General features: G+C 35.2%; 1 protein-coding gene across 5 annotated transcripts in view; it reads left to right on the top strand.

Moving 5' to 3' along the window:
• DCX (doublecortin) overlaps window positions 1–13,761 on the top strand; it is a 366,408-nt gene that overhangs the window by 115,937 nt on the left and 236,710 nt on the right. The gene's annotated exons all lie outside the window — the stretch shown is intronic.

Raw genomic sequence — 13,761 nt, 5'->3', positions numbered from 1 at the left:
GTCATTGTATGGACATATTTTTCTTTAGTCTTGAGTAAATACCTAGGAGTGGAATGACTGTATTATATGTGGTAGTTGTATGTTTAACTTTATAATAAGCTACCAAACTATTTTGCAAAGCATCTATCCCATTTTACCTTCTTACCAGCAGTATGAGAGTTCTAGCCACTCCAATCCTTGCTAATCTGTGGTCAGTCTTTTTAATTTTGGTTATTGTAATAAGTGTGTAGTGGTATCTCATTGTGGTTTTAATTTGCGTTCTCCTAATGATGTTGAGCAACTTTTCATATGCTTGTTTGCCATCCAGACATCTTTGGTGAAACATCTGTTCAAATATTTCCCCATTTTTTTCAAATTGAGTTGTTTCCTTATTGTTGAGTTTTGAGAGTTCTTTATATATACTGAATTTGTCAGTTATATGTTTTGTAAAGATTTTCTCCCAGTCTGTGGCATGTTTTTCATTCTCTTATCATTGTCCTTTGAAAAGCCAAAGTTTTCTAATTTGGCTGAAATGTAATTTATCATTTTCTGCTCTTATGGATTGTTTTTGTTGTCAAGTCTAAGAAATCTTTGCCCAGCTCAAGTTCACAACGATTTTCTCCTATATTTTATTTTAGAAATTTTAGGTTTTACATTTAGGTACAAGATCTGTTTTGAGTTAAGTTTTATATATGGTGCAAGACATATGCACATTGAATTGCTTCAGCAGCATTTGTCAGAAAGGTTTTTCTTTATCCACTGCTTCGACTTTGTATGTTTGTCAAAAATCATTTGTCCATATGTGTTGGTTTATGTCTAGACTCTATGCTGTTCCATGGATCTATTTGTCTGAACTTATGCCAATAACACAGTCTTAAATACTGTAGTTTTATAATAAACTTTGGAATCAGCTGTTACCCCCTAACTTTGTTCTTTTTCAGATTTCTTTGGACTATTCTAGGTCTTTTGCATTTCTATATGAATTTTAGAATTTTTTCGTTAATTCCTAGAAAAAGCTTGCTGAGATTTTGATTAGAATTGTGTTGAATTTATAGATCAATTTTTAAAAGAGTTCAGATCTTAACAATAATAAGTTCTCTACCATCAACAAAGAATATCTCTCTATTTAGGTCTTCTACAATTTCTTTCAGCAATGTTTCACAATTATCAGTATATAGGTCTTTCATATCATTGGTTATATTTAGCCCTAAGAATTTCATATTGTTGATGCTATTGCAAATGATATTGTTTTTAAATATTAATTTTCAATAGTTTGTTGCTAGTATATGGAAATAAAACTGACCTATATTAATCTTGTATCCTGCCATTTTGCTAAATTCACTTATCAGTCCTAGTAGTTTTTTTTTTTTTGTAGATTCTATTGCATTTTCTACACAGACAATTACATTGTCTGAAAATAAAGATCGTTTTACTTCTTCTTTTCCAATCTGGATGCCTTTTATGTATTTATTTTTTCTTGCCTGATGGCACTGATTAGAATGTTGAATAGAAGTGGCAAAGAAGGCATTCCTATATTGTTCCTGATCTTAAGGGTGAAGCATTCACTCTTCTACCACTAAATATGGGATAAGCAGTAGGCTTTTTGTAGATGACCTTTATCAAGTTGAGTAAGTTCCCTTCTATTTCCTAGTTTGTTGAGTGCTTATATCATGAAGTGCTGCTAGATTTTGTCAAATTCTTTTTCTTTGTCTATGGAAATGATCATATTTTTTCCCTTTTTAGTTTGTTAATATGATAAATTACATTGATTGGGTTTTGAATGTTAATCTAACCTTGCATTCCTGGGATAAAACCCACTTGATCATGATGTATTGTATTTTATATATATATTGCCAGATTTAATATACTAAAAATTGGTTATGAATTTTTGCATGTACGTTCATGAAGGTATTAGCCTATAGTTTTCTTCTCTTGTAATGTCTTTGTGTGGTTTTGGTATCAGGGTAATGATGGCCTCATAGCATGAGTTGGGAAGTATTCTTTTCTCTTAAATTTTTTGGAAGAGTTAATGTAAGAGTGTTATTATTTAGTTTTTAAAAGGTGTGGTAGAATTCACCAGTGAAGCCATTTGGGCCTGGGTTTTCTCTGTGAGAATGTTTTTAACTATAATTTCAATTTTATATATATGTATTACTATTCAGTATATATATATTATATCACTGTTCAGGTTATCTGTTTCATTTTGACTGAGCTTAAGTAATCTGTGCCTTTCAGAGAATTTGTCCATTTTACCTAATTCATCAAATTTATGGGAATAATTATTCAAGTTATTCCCTTCTTCTTCTTCTTCTTTTTGGGGGGGAAGATTGGCCCTGAACGGACATCCGTGCCCATCTTCCTCTGCTTTATATGTGGGATGCCTGTCACAGCATGGCTTGATAAGTGGTGCATACGTCTGTGCCTGGGATCCAAAACACTGAACCCCAGGCCGCCGAAGCAGAGCACGTGAACTTAGCCACTGCGCCACCAGGCCAGCCCCTTCTTTATTATTCTTTTAATATCTGTAAATCTGTCATGACATCACTTCTCTCGTTCTAGATATTTATAATTTGCATCTTCTCTTTTTTTTCCCCTGATTAATCTGGCTAGTGGTTTACCAATTTTATTGATCTCCTCAGAAAACCACCTTTTGGTTTTGTTGATTTTTCTGTTGTTTTCTGTTTTCTATTTTATAGATTTCTACTTTGATCTTCATTGTTTCCTTCCTTCTGGTTACTTTAAATTTAATTTATTGGGGGCTGGCCTGGTTGTGCAGCGGTTAAGTTCGCACGTTCCACTTCCCAACAGCTCGGGGTTCACCTGTTCAGATCCCGGGTGCCAACATGGCACCACTTCGCAAAAGCCATGCTGTGGTAGGCGTCCCACATATAAAATAGAGGAAGATGGGCATGGATGTTAGCTCAGGGCCAGTCTTCCTCAGTAAATAGAAGAGGATTGGCAGTAGTTAGCTCAGGGCTAATCTTCCTCAATAAAAAAATTTAATTTATTCTTTTTCTAGTTTCTTGAGGTAAAGATGATGTTACTTTGAGACCATTTTTCTTTTTTAATATAGGCATCTTGTGTTATAAATTTTCCCCTAAGTGCAGCTTTAGTAGCATCCTACAATTTTTGATATGTTGTGCTTAAATTTTCATTTAGTTAAAATTATTTCCTAGCTTTCCTTTTGATTTCTTGTTTGATATGTACATTATGTAGATGTATTATTTCACTTGCAAATATTATGGGAATTTCCAAAGGTCATTTTGCTAGTGATTTCTAATTTAACTCCATTGTGGTCAGAGGACAAACTTTGCATGACTTGAATCCTTCTAAACTTATTGAGACTTGTTTTATGGTCCAGAATATGGTCTATCTTGGTAAATATTCCCTGAACACTGGGGGAGAAAGTACACTCTGATGTTGTTGGATGATGTGTTCCATAAATGTCAATCAGATCAAGCTGGTTGATAGTTGTGTTCAAGTCTACTATATCTTTGCTAATTTTCTACCCACTTGCTTTATCCATTATTTAGAGAAGAGTATAGAGATAAGCAGATTATAATTGCAGCTTTGTCTATTTTTCCTTGCAGTTCTATCAGTATTTGCTTTATGCATTTCGAAGTGCTGTTAGTTAGTGTGTACACATTTAGGATTATGTCTTCTTGATTAATTGATTCTATTATCATTGTTAAATAAATTACTTTGTCCCTGGTAATATTTTGGTCTGAAATTGACTTTGATATTAATATAGCTACTCCAGCTTTCTTTTGATTAGTGTTAGCATGCTATATCTTTTTCTATCCTTTTACTTGTAAACTATTTGTGTCTTGATATTTGAAATGTGTTTCCTGCATGCAGCATATATTTTTGGGTCTTACGTTTTTATTCCATATGACACTTTCTGCCTTTTAATTTGGATGTTTGGACCATTTTCATGGAGCTGGCCCAATGGTGCAGCAGTTAAGTGCGCAAGTTCTGCTTTGGCGGCCCGGGGTTCGCCGGTTCGGATCCCGGGTGCGGACATGGCACAGCTTGGCAAGCCATGCTGTGGCAGGTGTCCCTCATATAAAGTAGAGGAAGATGGGCACAGATGTTAGCTCAGGGCCAGTCTTCCTCAGCACGAAGAGGAAGATTGGTAGCAGATGTTAGCTCGGGGCTAATCTTCCTCAAAAAAAAAAAAAAGGACCATTTTCATTTATATGATTATTAATATGGTTAGGGTGAGTCTATCATCTTGCTGTTTGTTTCTGTTTGTCCCATCTGGTTTTTTGTTCACCTTCCCTCTTTTTCTGCCTTCTTTGGATTAATAAAGTATTTTTTGTGATCCCATTTGATCTCATTTGTTTCCTTAGTAGCTATAGCACTTTGTTTTGTTATTTTAGTGGTTGTTTTAAGGTTTGTTGTATGCACATTTAACTTGTTACAGTATACCTTCAAGCGTATAGTATAAGAACCTTACAATCATAATGTTTCCATTTCTCCCCTCTCAGCCTTTATGCTATTGTTGTCATGTTTTTTACTTTTATATATGTTCTAAATCCCACAATGTATTGTTATTACTTTTGTTTAAACATTTTTTTTAAAGAGATTGAAATAAGAGGAAAAGTCTTATACATTTACGCATATGGTTACCAATTCTGGTGCCCTTTTTCTTGCTCTTTGTTTAAATCAATATTTCCATCTAGTATCGTTTTCCTTATGCTTGAAGGATGTCCCTTAACATTTCTTGTAGTACAGGTCTGTTGGTCATGATTTCTTTCCATTTGTGTGTCTGAAAATGACTTTGTTTTTGAAATGCATATTTCCAGTTTTAGCATTCTAGGTTGACAGTTTTTTTCTTTTGGTATTTTAAAGATGTCCATTCTCTTTTCTATAGTATTGTTTTGGACAAGAAATCTGATGTTATTATTTTCATTTCTCTACATATAATGGATGTATCTGCTTTTAAGATTTTTTTCTTTATCCTTGATTTTGAGCAATTTGATTATGATGTGTCTTACTGTAGTTTTCTTCATACTTCTTGTATTTGGGGTTCATTGAGCTTTTTGATCTGTGAGTTTATATTTTTCATTAATGTTGGAAAGTTTCAGCCATTATTTCTTCAAATGTTTTTTCTGTCCCCCAACCCCCTCAGAGATTCCAGTTGCTCATATATGAGGCCAATCATAGTTGTCTCACAGCTCACTAATGCTCTTCCTTTTTTGGTATTCATTTTTCTCTGCATGTTTCATTTTGTGTAGTTTCTACTGCCGTGTATTCAAGTTCACTTATCTTTTCTTCTGTAATGGCCAGTCAGCCTTTAATCCAATCCAGTGAATTTTTCTTCTCAGAAATTGTAGTTTTCATCTCTAAAAGTTCAATTTGGGTCTTTTTCATATGTCTACTTAACTTATTTAACATATGAAATACAGTTATAATAACTGTTTTAATGTCCTTGTCTGTTAATTCTAATATCTCTGTCAGTTCTGCATCAGTTTTGATTGGTTGTTTTTCTCTTCATTATAGGACACATGTCTCTGTTTCTTTACATACCTGGTATTCTTTGATTGGATGCGAAACATTGTGAATTTTACCTTGTTAAATGCTGGAAATACTTGTATTCCTGTAAATCTTTATGAGCTTTGTTGTTGGATGCAATTAAGTTACTTGGAAACAGTTTGATCCATTCAGGTCTTATTTTTATGGTTTAGTTGAGTCCAAGGCAGAGCTCAGTCTAGGGCTAATTTTTCCCACCACTGAGGCCAGAACTTTCTGGGTACCCTACCCAATGTCCCATGAATTATGAGTTTTTCCAGACTGACTGGTAGGAATAGGCACTATTTCTGGCCTTCTGTGTCGGGACCGTTCCCTCTAATCTAATCCTTTCATGTTGTTCTTTCTCAGGCCTAAGGTAGATTTTTCATACACATGCACTGATAGATACTCTACCGAATACTTGAGGGGAGACCTCTGCAAGTCTCTGGGGTTTTATTTCTGTCCTATCAACTAGTTGCATTGGTCTCCCCAGATGCTCAACTACATATCCTCAACAGAGAGAGTCCACTAGCCTTTGCCTCAATACCTCCTCCTTATGATGTGACCTGGAAAATCTCTTAAAGCTAGGGATATCATAGGGGTCACCTAATTTCTTTCTCATGTCTACAAACTAGTGTCCTTTATTCCCTGATGGCCAGTGTCTTAAAAATCAGTTTCATATATGTAACTTTTAAAATTATCTACATGTAAAATTTTATTCATCATTTTATGATGGACATTTTCAAACATACAAAAAAATTGAAAGCATTGTAAAGTGTGCAACTGTATACCCACCCCCTAGATTCTACAATTAACAGTTTACAATATTTGTCTTATCATACAACTGTCTGTTTATTTATCCCTTTATCCATCCATCAAACTATCTTAATTTTTGAAGCATTTCATAAAAAATTGAAAATATGAATATAATTCACCCTAAATAATTCAGCATGCAGATCATTAATTAGAGCTTAATATTTTGAATTTTGACAAATAATAACCAGCATAATGCTAACCTCCTTCAAGACATAAAAGGTACTTATTACTACAGGAAGTTTATTCTGACTTTCCCAGTTGATCCCCACCCCCATCTCTCCAAAGAAAACTACTGTTTAGATATTTTTTCACCATGGATAAGTTTTGCTATTTCTAGAATAGCATTGTCAAATAGAAATATGTGAGTCAAAAATAGAGCCACATGTGTAATGTGTAATTTTAAATTTTCTATTAGCCATGTTACAAGAAGTAAAAAGAAATAGGCGACTAATTTAAATAATGTATTTTATTTAATCCACTGTATCCAAAATATTATCATTTTGAACATGTAATCAGTATAAAAATTATGAATGAGATATTTTAGATTCTTTTTTTAATATTATGTCTTTGATAGCCAGCGTGCAATTTATTCTTATAGTACATCTCAGTTTGGGCTAATCATATGTCGAGTGCTCAGTAGACACACGTAGCTAGTAACCACCATATTAGACAGCACAGTTCTAGAAAGTAATATAAATATAACCATAAAATACGTACCCTTTGTTTAAGACTTTTTTATTCAGTATGATATTTTAAGAATTTTAAGATTTGTTCATGAATTATTAATAAAAACAAATTAAGTTAAAAACTAAAACAAAATGGAAATAAAATGCTCGAAAAGAGTAATACAGAAGATAAGAGGAAATAAATTGTACTTAAAGAATTCTACTGTTCAGTCCTTGTATTATGAAAGAGGAGACTAGACATACTGATAAACATTATCCTTTACATTAAGTATTATAAAATATCTTAATATTTTAAGGTTAATCACTAAAAGAATAGAAATAGAATACGTAATTTCCAAATCAGTAGAAGGAATAAAGGGGATAAAAAAATTCAAGCAACAGAATGAAATGTAGGAAAGGAGAAAGAAAAGCAAACAAAAACCAAGAGAAATAACAAAATAAGACGATAGTATTAAGTCCAAATATATTGGTAATCCCAGTAAATGTAAATGGGCTGAACACCCCAATTAAAACACACAGATTTTAAATACACTAAGAAAGCTAAATCCAACTAATATTGTACTTAAAATATACATACCTGAAATAAGAACACACATACTTTAAGTAAAAGGATGGAAAAATTTATACCTGGCAAATACTATCCAAAAGAAAGCTGGTGTAGCTCTATCAATATCAGACAAAACATTTATCCAGCAAAGTGGATAAAACAATTATAGTATATTTATAAGATGGAATATAACAGTGAAAAATAAGGATAAATATCACAAACCAAAAACACATCATCATCATCATCATAAGTTGGAGAAGGATTTGTAAATTATGGTATATTTATATTATGTTTAAAAGCATGCATTGTAAAACAATATTACATATCGTTATGGATACACATATATGTAGTAAAACAAATTAAATCCTACATTGCAATGATGAATACCAAGTTGAGAATAGCAGTGCTGAATGCTGGCTCCTCAGAAATCATCAACACCACTTGATGAGTTTATTTACTTACAGTGGTAAGGGAGACTACCATCTCCTCAAAGCTTTAGTAGTATCTCGGAGGGAGAAAGGCAAAGTCAGAATTTATTGAGAATTGGAAGTTTTGTTAAAAGTAAGTCTTATAATGTAGGGACTTGATTAAGATTGGGCAAGAATTATAATATAACAGTCCAGGACTGGTGGAAACAACGAGAGGATTTTGAGGTGAGGTATTCAAAGAGTCTTAGAGCGCAAACTGCGTGTTGACACTTTCCATGGAAAAGTTGATGTGTTTTTTGGGCAGTTCCTATAATGAACAATCAAACCATTTGCTTGGACAAGAATCTCCTGGAAGAATAGTCACATTAATGTAGAGAGTAAGGTATACATGGGGAAGGGTAGGTAATTTCAGTCCTCAGTGTCTAAACTGAGAGTAGGGGTAGATGGTTTTGGTTCTCAGTAGTCAACTCTAGGGCAGAGGAATAGGATCAAGGAGAAGTGCGCAGAGGCTTCAACTCTGCCTATAATGTTTTATTTCTCTTAAAAAATCTGAAGCTTGCTGAGTGAAATAAGTCAGAGGGAGAAAGTCAAATATCCCATGATCTCACTCATAAGTAGAAGATAAAAACGACAAACAAACACATAGCAACGGAGAATGGATTGGTGGTTACCATGGGGGAAAGGGGGAGGGCAAAAGGGGTGATTAGGCTCACATGTGAGGGGATGGACTATAATTAGTTTTTGGGTGGTGAACATGATGTAATGTACACAGAATTTGAAATATATTATGATGTACATCCAAAAGCTATGTAATGTTATAACCCAATGTTACTGCAATTAAAAACAAATAAAATTGGGAAAAAAAGATGAATTTAAATAATAATTTAAAAAATCTGAAAGCTAATATATGGCAAAATGTTAAGACTTTCCAAACCTTGGTAATGGGTTTACAGGTAAAATGGTTTATCTTTCTTAATATTTCTTTGCACGTTTTTGTAGGCTTAAAATATTTAATATTTTTTAAATGGTGCTGTTGTTTCATAAACGACGACCAATTCTTTGTTTCCTTTTCTCCAGACACCCACCATGTAGATCTCTTTTTCTGATTGAACATCACAGATGGTCCAATTACATTAAAATTGAGGTAGTTGATGTTTCATTACATTCCAGTCATAGTTTCCAGTCTATCTAGCTCTACTTTTGTCAGCCTCATAAGACTTGGTCACTTCCCATGTCTTGTCAATCGAGATTTTACAAACCACTTGTCAGTTTGTATCAATTTCAATTTATGTTGATTTTTTTTCTATTGAGAGGGCCATGTTTTACTCATCTTTTTCATAGATTAAAGAGTTTCTTTTCCTAGTGTTCTATGTATGGGGATGTGTATATATATACATACATATATATACATATACACGTGCACACATACAGATCATATATTGTATATACATATTTATACACACACATATATAGAATCTTAGAATTAAAAATCCACCAGATCATCTTCCTAGCCAATATATGACTCACTTCTATAGTAGTAGGTAGGTGGTATAGCATAATGGTATCACATGGGTTCTGGAGTCAGTTGGCTGTGGGTTAGAATCCCAGTTCTGTGTCAATTATTATCTGTGTGACCTGGGCAAGTTATTTAACCTTTCTAAGCCTCAATATTCTTGTAGGTAAAATGAGAATAATAATAATACCTACTTTGTAGGATTTTAAGTTTAAGAATACATGTAGAATATTAAGCATAGAACTTAACACGTCTTCAAAATATGCTAGTGATTATTATTATTATCTCTGATAGCTATGGCCATCAGTCTCTGCTTGAACTGTTCAACAATATTCTACTCTACAAGAAAACCTGCTCTATTTTAGGGAAACTCTGTTACTAAAAACTCAATAAGCTAAAATTCTTTGCCTTCAAACCCTCCTTTAAATTCTGTTTGTTGGTTGTAATTCTGTCCTTTCAAACTATACAGATTAAAAGTCTCTACTATTTCAATGTGGCAATTCTTCAAAAGTTTTAAATCAATGTCTTTTATTCTCCAGAACATTCTTTACCTACCTGTCAGAACTCTAGAGCATAAATAATGTTAGAATTAGCTAGCAGATTTCAGCATCACCTACAAATGTATTAAATTGGTGAGCAAGTATTGGATATTCTGGTAGTGTAAATGTTCAGTTTTGAAGTGTTTGATTTAGACATGTAATTAGCCTGTCTCCAGGCAGCTAATGAGTTTTAGTATCTAACTTTGGGGAAAAGGAAAATCTTATATATCTTTTATTTACTTTTGGATCCAAGTTTCTGCTTTTACCAAATTCATCATTTTTGCTCTATGTTTTGCCTTCTGTGTATGTAGTCCGTTTTCTGCACCATGCAAGACACCATCCCAGTTCCTTCACTTACCAAAGTATTGATATCTCCAGGCAACATGGGCTGCAGACTTTAATGAAGCTTTGCAGGCATGGAGGAGGGTTGCATTTTAGAGCGTCACAGCAAAAGGCTTAAAATTGAACGCTAACCATTGCTGTTCTTCAAAGTTCTTCTGAGAGAAGAATCTTCACTGGTTATCTCTTTAGCTTGGCCTCCAGTGCCCTGCATTCTTCTAGGCCCCCTGTCTGCTTTGTATGCTTTACCTGTCATCTCTAGTTCATGTCCAACAAACCTTCAAATATATGTTCATTTCTTGTATGACAGTTTATCCATCTTTTTCTTTCTTCTAGCCCAAACCAGCTATACTCTGAGGGTTATCTTTCCACAATTAAAATGGCCTGTTATAGTGTTTTGCCAGATAAAGACAGTTTTCTTCCTAAGAGAAAATCTGCCCTCAGCTAGCTCTTACGCTAACACTTTATATCTCCATGCTACACAGACATGATATAAGGAAAAATAGCTATGTCCATAATGAAGGATATATGGCATGCATGCCTGCATTACCCTTTCCACCATGAAAGACATCATTAACTAATTATAGCATGCTTTACCAAAAATGACTCAAAATCTTTCTCCTCCATGGTTGTTGCTCCTGCCAGAGAGCCCTTTCTGTTGAGGTCTCATATTCTCTGAGGTAGCCACTTCTGTGGTTTCATCTCTTGCCAGGCAGGCCCCTCCATGATTCTAGGGACCAAAGTGGGTCCCAGTTTCTAGGCTCTGGTAATATCACTTATTCCCATTGTTTCTCAAGCCCTAGGATTGGTGGTAGCTTTCTGCTTCTGCTAATCTCTAGGTTGCTTTGTTATCCCCATTTGTCTTCTATCACATACATTATCAATCCCTTGTATTAAATTCCCTCTATTTGAAATAGCTAAAGTGGTTTTGTTTTTTCTGATTGGACTCTAAATGATACATTTCCTTTGAAATCTGCAGTATGTTTTATCTCTTTTATAGTAAAAGCATATTCAGTAAACCTCAAGTCAAATCTTTAAGCCATCCTAACGTTCCTAATTACTTCCGTGCTGGATATTCTGTCTTCTCCTCCAGATCCATTCGCACAAGCCTTCTCCACCCTGCTCTTTGCTCTAGGAGGCTGACCTCTACAAACGGCATCACATGGGCTTCTTGCCCTCTGGCTTTCAGGTATATTCAATCTATACCAGGAGAATTGGAAGGTGGAGGACAAAGTGTTTGGGGTATTTAATCCTCCAGCCCTCTCTGGCTTTGCTTCTTTGCCTAAGGCCATAGATTGTTAGTTTCTTTCTCATGGCAACAGGGCATGCCAGATTCCAATCACAGCTCTCTCGCCTTCCCCCTTCAAGCCTAGGAGTGGTAGTAGCTTCCTGCTGCTGCTAGTCCCTGGGTGCTTTGCCACCTGTTGTTGGTCCCTTAATCCTACCCACCCTTTATAAATAGTTCCTTCTTTAAAGTTTCTTCGCTCACCATTTTTGAGAATGCCATCTGTTTCCTGCCAGGACCATGATCAATATAATCACATACCTGTGTTTGACAACCCACCCCTGTTCACTGCAAACTCTTAAGACCCTCTTTGTACTATTCCTGACCTGTACCTACACTGCTCCATTCGTTTCTGGCTTCTAATTATTGGCTCTATGTCTCTCTTATTTATGATTCTGCACCTAGTCTTTGTACTTAAAGTTTGTATTTGGTCTCCCCAGGTTGGAGTCTTCCCTCTCCCCAAAGGACTTTGGCTCTGACTCACTCTTCTATTTCTCCTGCTTCCAAGTATCTTTGGGCAGTCTGCCTTTGTTTAAGGACCCTTAAACCTAATCTTCTTTCCCAACGTGTTTGACAAGTGACTAACCATCCAAAGACAGGGGAGAAGCATATTTGGGCATATTCTAAGTTACATTACTGTTATTCTTTCTTCAGTCTACTCTACAAGCCCTCCCTGTGAAATCTCATCCATTAACACCTCTGAAATTTATGTCTCCACCCCTAACCTCTGTTGTGAGATCCAGACCCATATATTCAACTGCCTATTCAATGCCACTCTTGAATATCTCAAAGGCACATCAAGCTAAATATGTCCGAAAGTGAATTTATCTCCCCTTTGATCAGATTTTCTTCCAGTGTTCTCTGTCTCAATAAATAGAGCCATCAGACCCTTGCTCAAACCAGACTAGTAAGTCATTTGAGACTCCTCCTTCTTACTTACTCCGCTTATGCGATTCATCATCAAGTAATGCTGGTTTTATCTTCTATCTCAAAGCTATCCACTTCTTTTTATCCCTACCCACTACCACTTGATGCTGTTAAATCTAAGGTATTAGCACCTTTCTCCTGAACCACTGCCATAGCCTCTCAACTGGCCTCCCCTCATCCACTCTTGCCCCTCTTCAGTCGATCCTCCACACTGTTGCCAGAAATATCCTCTTCTCTATGCTTAAAATAAAGTTAAGAATTCATAACATTGTCCACAAGGCCCTGCATGTTCTTGTCCCTGTCAACCTTTCCAGCCTCCTGGAGACTTCTCTTCACTCACTGTGCTTCTTCAAGTGGGCCAAGTTTATTTGACCTCAGAATCTTTGCACATGCTGTTCTCTCTATGGAATGTTTGCCCTATTCTCTTCTTTTACTTATCCATTAGATTTTCGCTTAGTCATCTCCTCAGTAAAGTCTTCCCTGACACTCTAGTCCAGGCTAGGCAGCATCACCTCCGCTTTATATGTACCTAAGCACCCTATACTTCTCCTTTATAACACGGTATTTTTGTAATTATCTAATAGGTGTCATCCATCCCAGTAAGCTATAATCTTCAGGGCACAGATTGTGTCTTGTTTTCACTGCTAGCACACAGTAGGTGCTGAATAAATGTTGAATGAATACTTGAATGAAGGAATGAATTTAGGTACTTATCATCTTTGCCAGAGTGCAAACTTTCTGACTGAAACTTTAGATCTCCACAGAGCCCAGCCCAGTATGCTATAAATCTTTCTCTTATTCTTCCCCAGGTTTATGTATGATTTAATCAATAAATACTTGGTGTGAAAATGAATTGTAATACCTGGAATTGCTCAAGTTATTCTTCAAAATCTTCTCACCTATATTGAATATGTGCTTTTCTTTTTCCTACTCTATGCACGTTCCATATTTTTGTCTCCTTTTGTTGTAAGTATAACAATTCACTTTTTGTGGCTAGAGGAAGCTTCTCCAGCCAGTAATTCTCTCTCCTTTAATGTCATTGCATTTATTATAGATCACAAGCATGATTGCTGTGTACACTTAGAGTACTATACAATTTTAAATAAAAACACTATTTTTACCTAAGAGGAGGTCTTCTCATATCTAGGAGGGAGGGGAGAGACAATCATACATTTGAAGAACTGGCAG

This window comes from Equus przewalskii, chromosome X (assembly GCF_037783145.1).
Source record: "Equus przewalskii isolate Varuska chromosome X, EquPr2, whole genome shotgun sequence".
Taxonomy (NCBI): domain Eukaryota; kingdom Metazoa; phylum Chordata; class Mammalia; order Perissodactyla; family Equidae; genus Equus; species Equus przewalskii.
The sequence above is the reverse complement of the archived record's forward strand: the minus strand, read 5'-3'. Positions and strand labels throughout refer to the sequence as shown.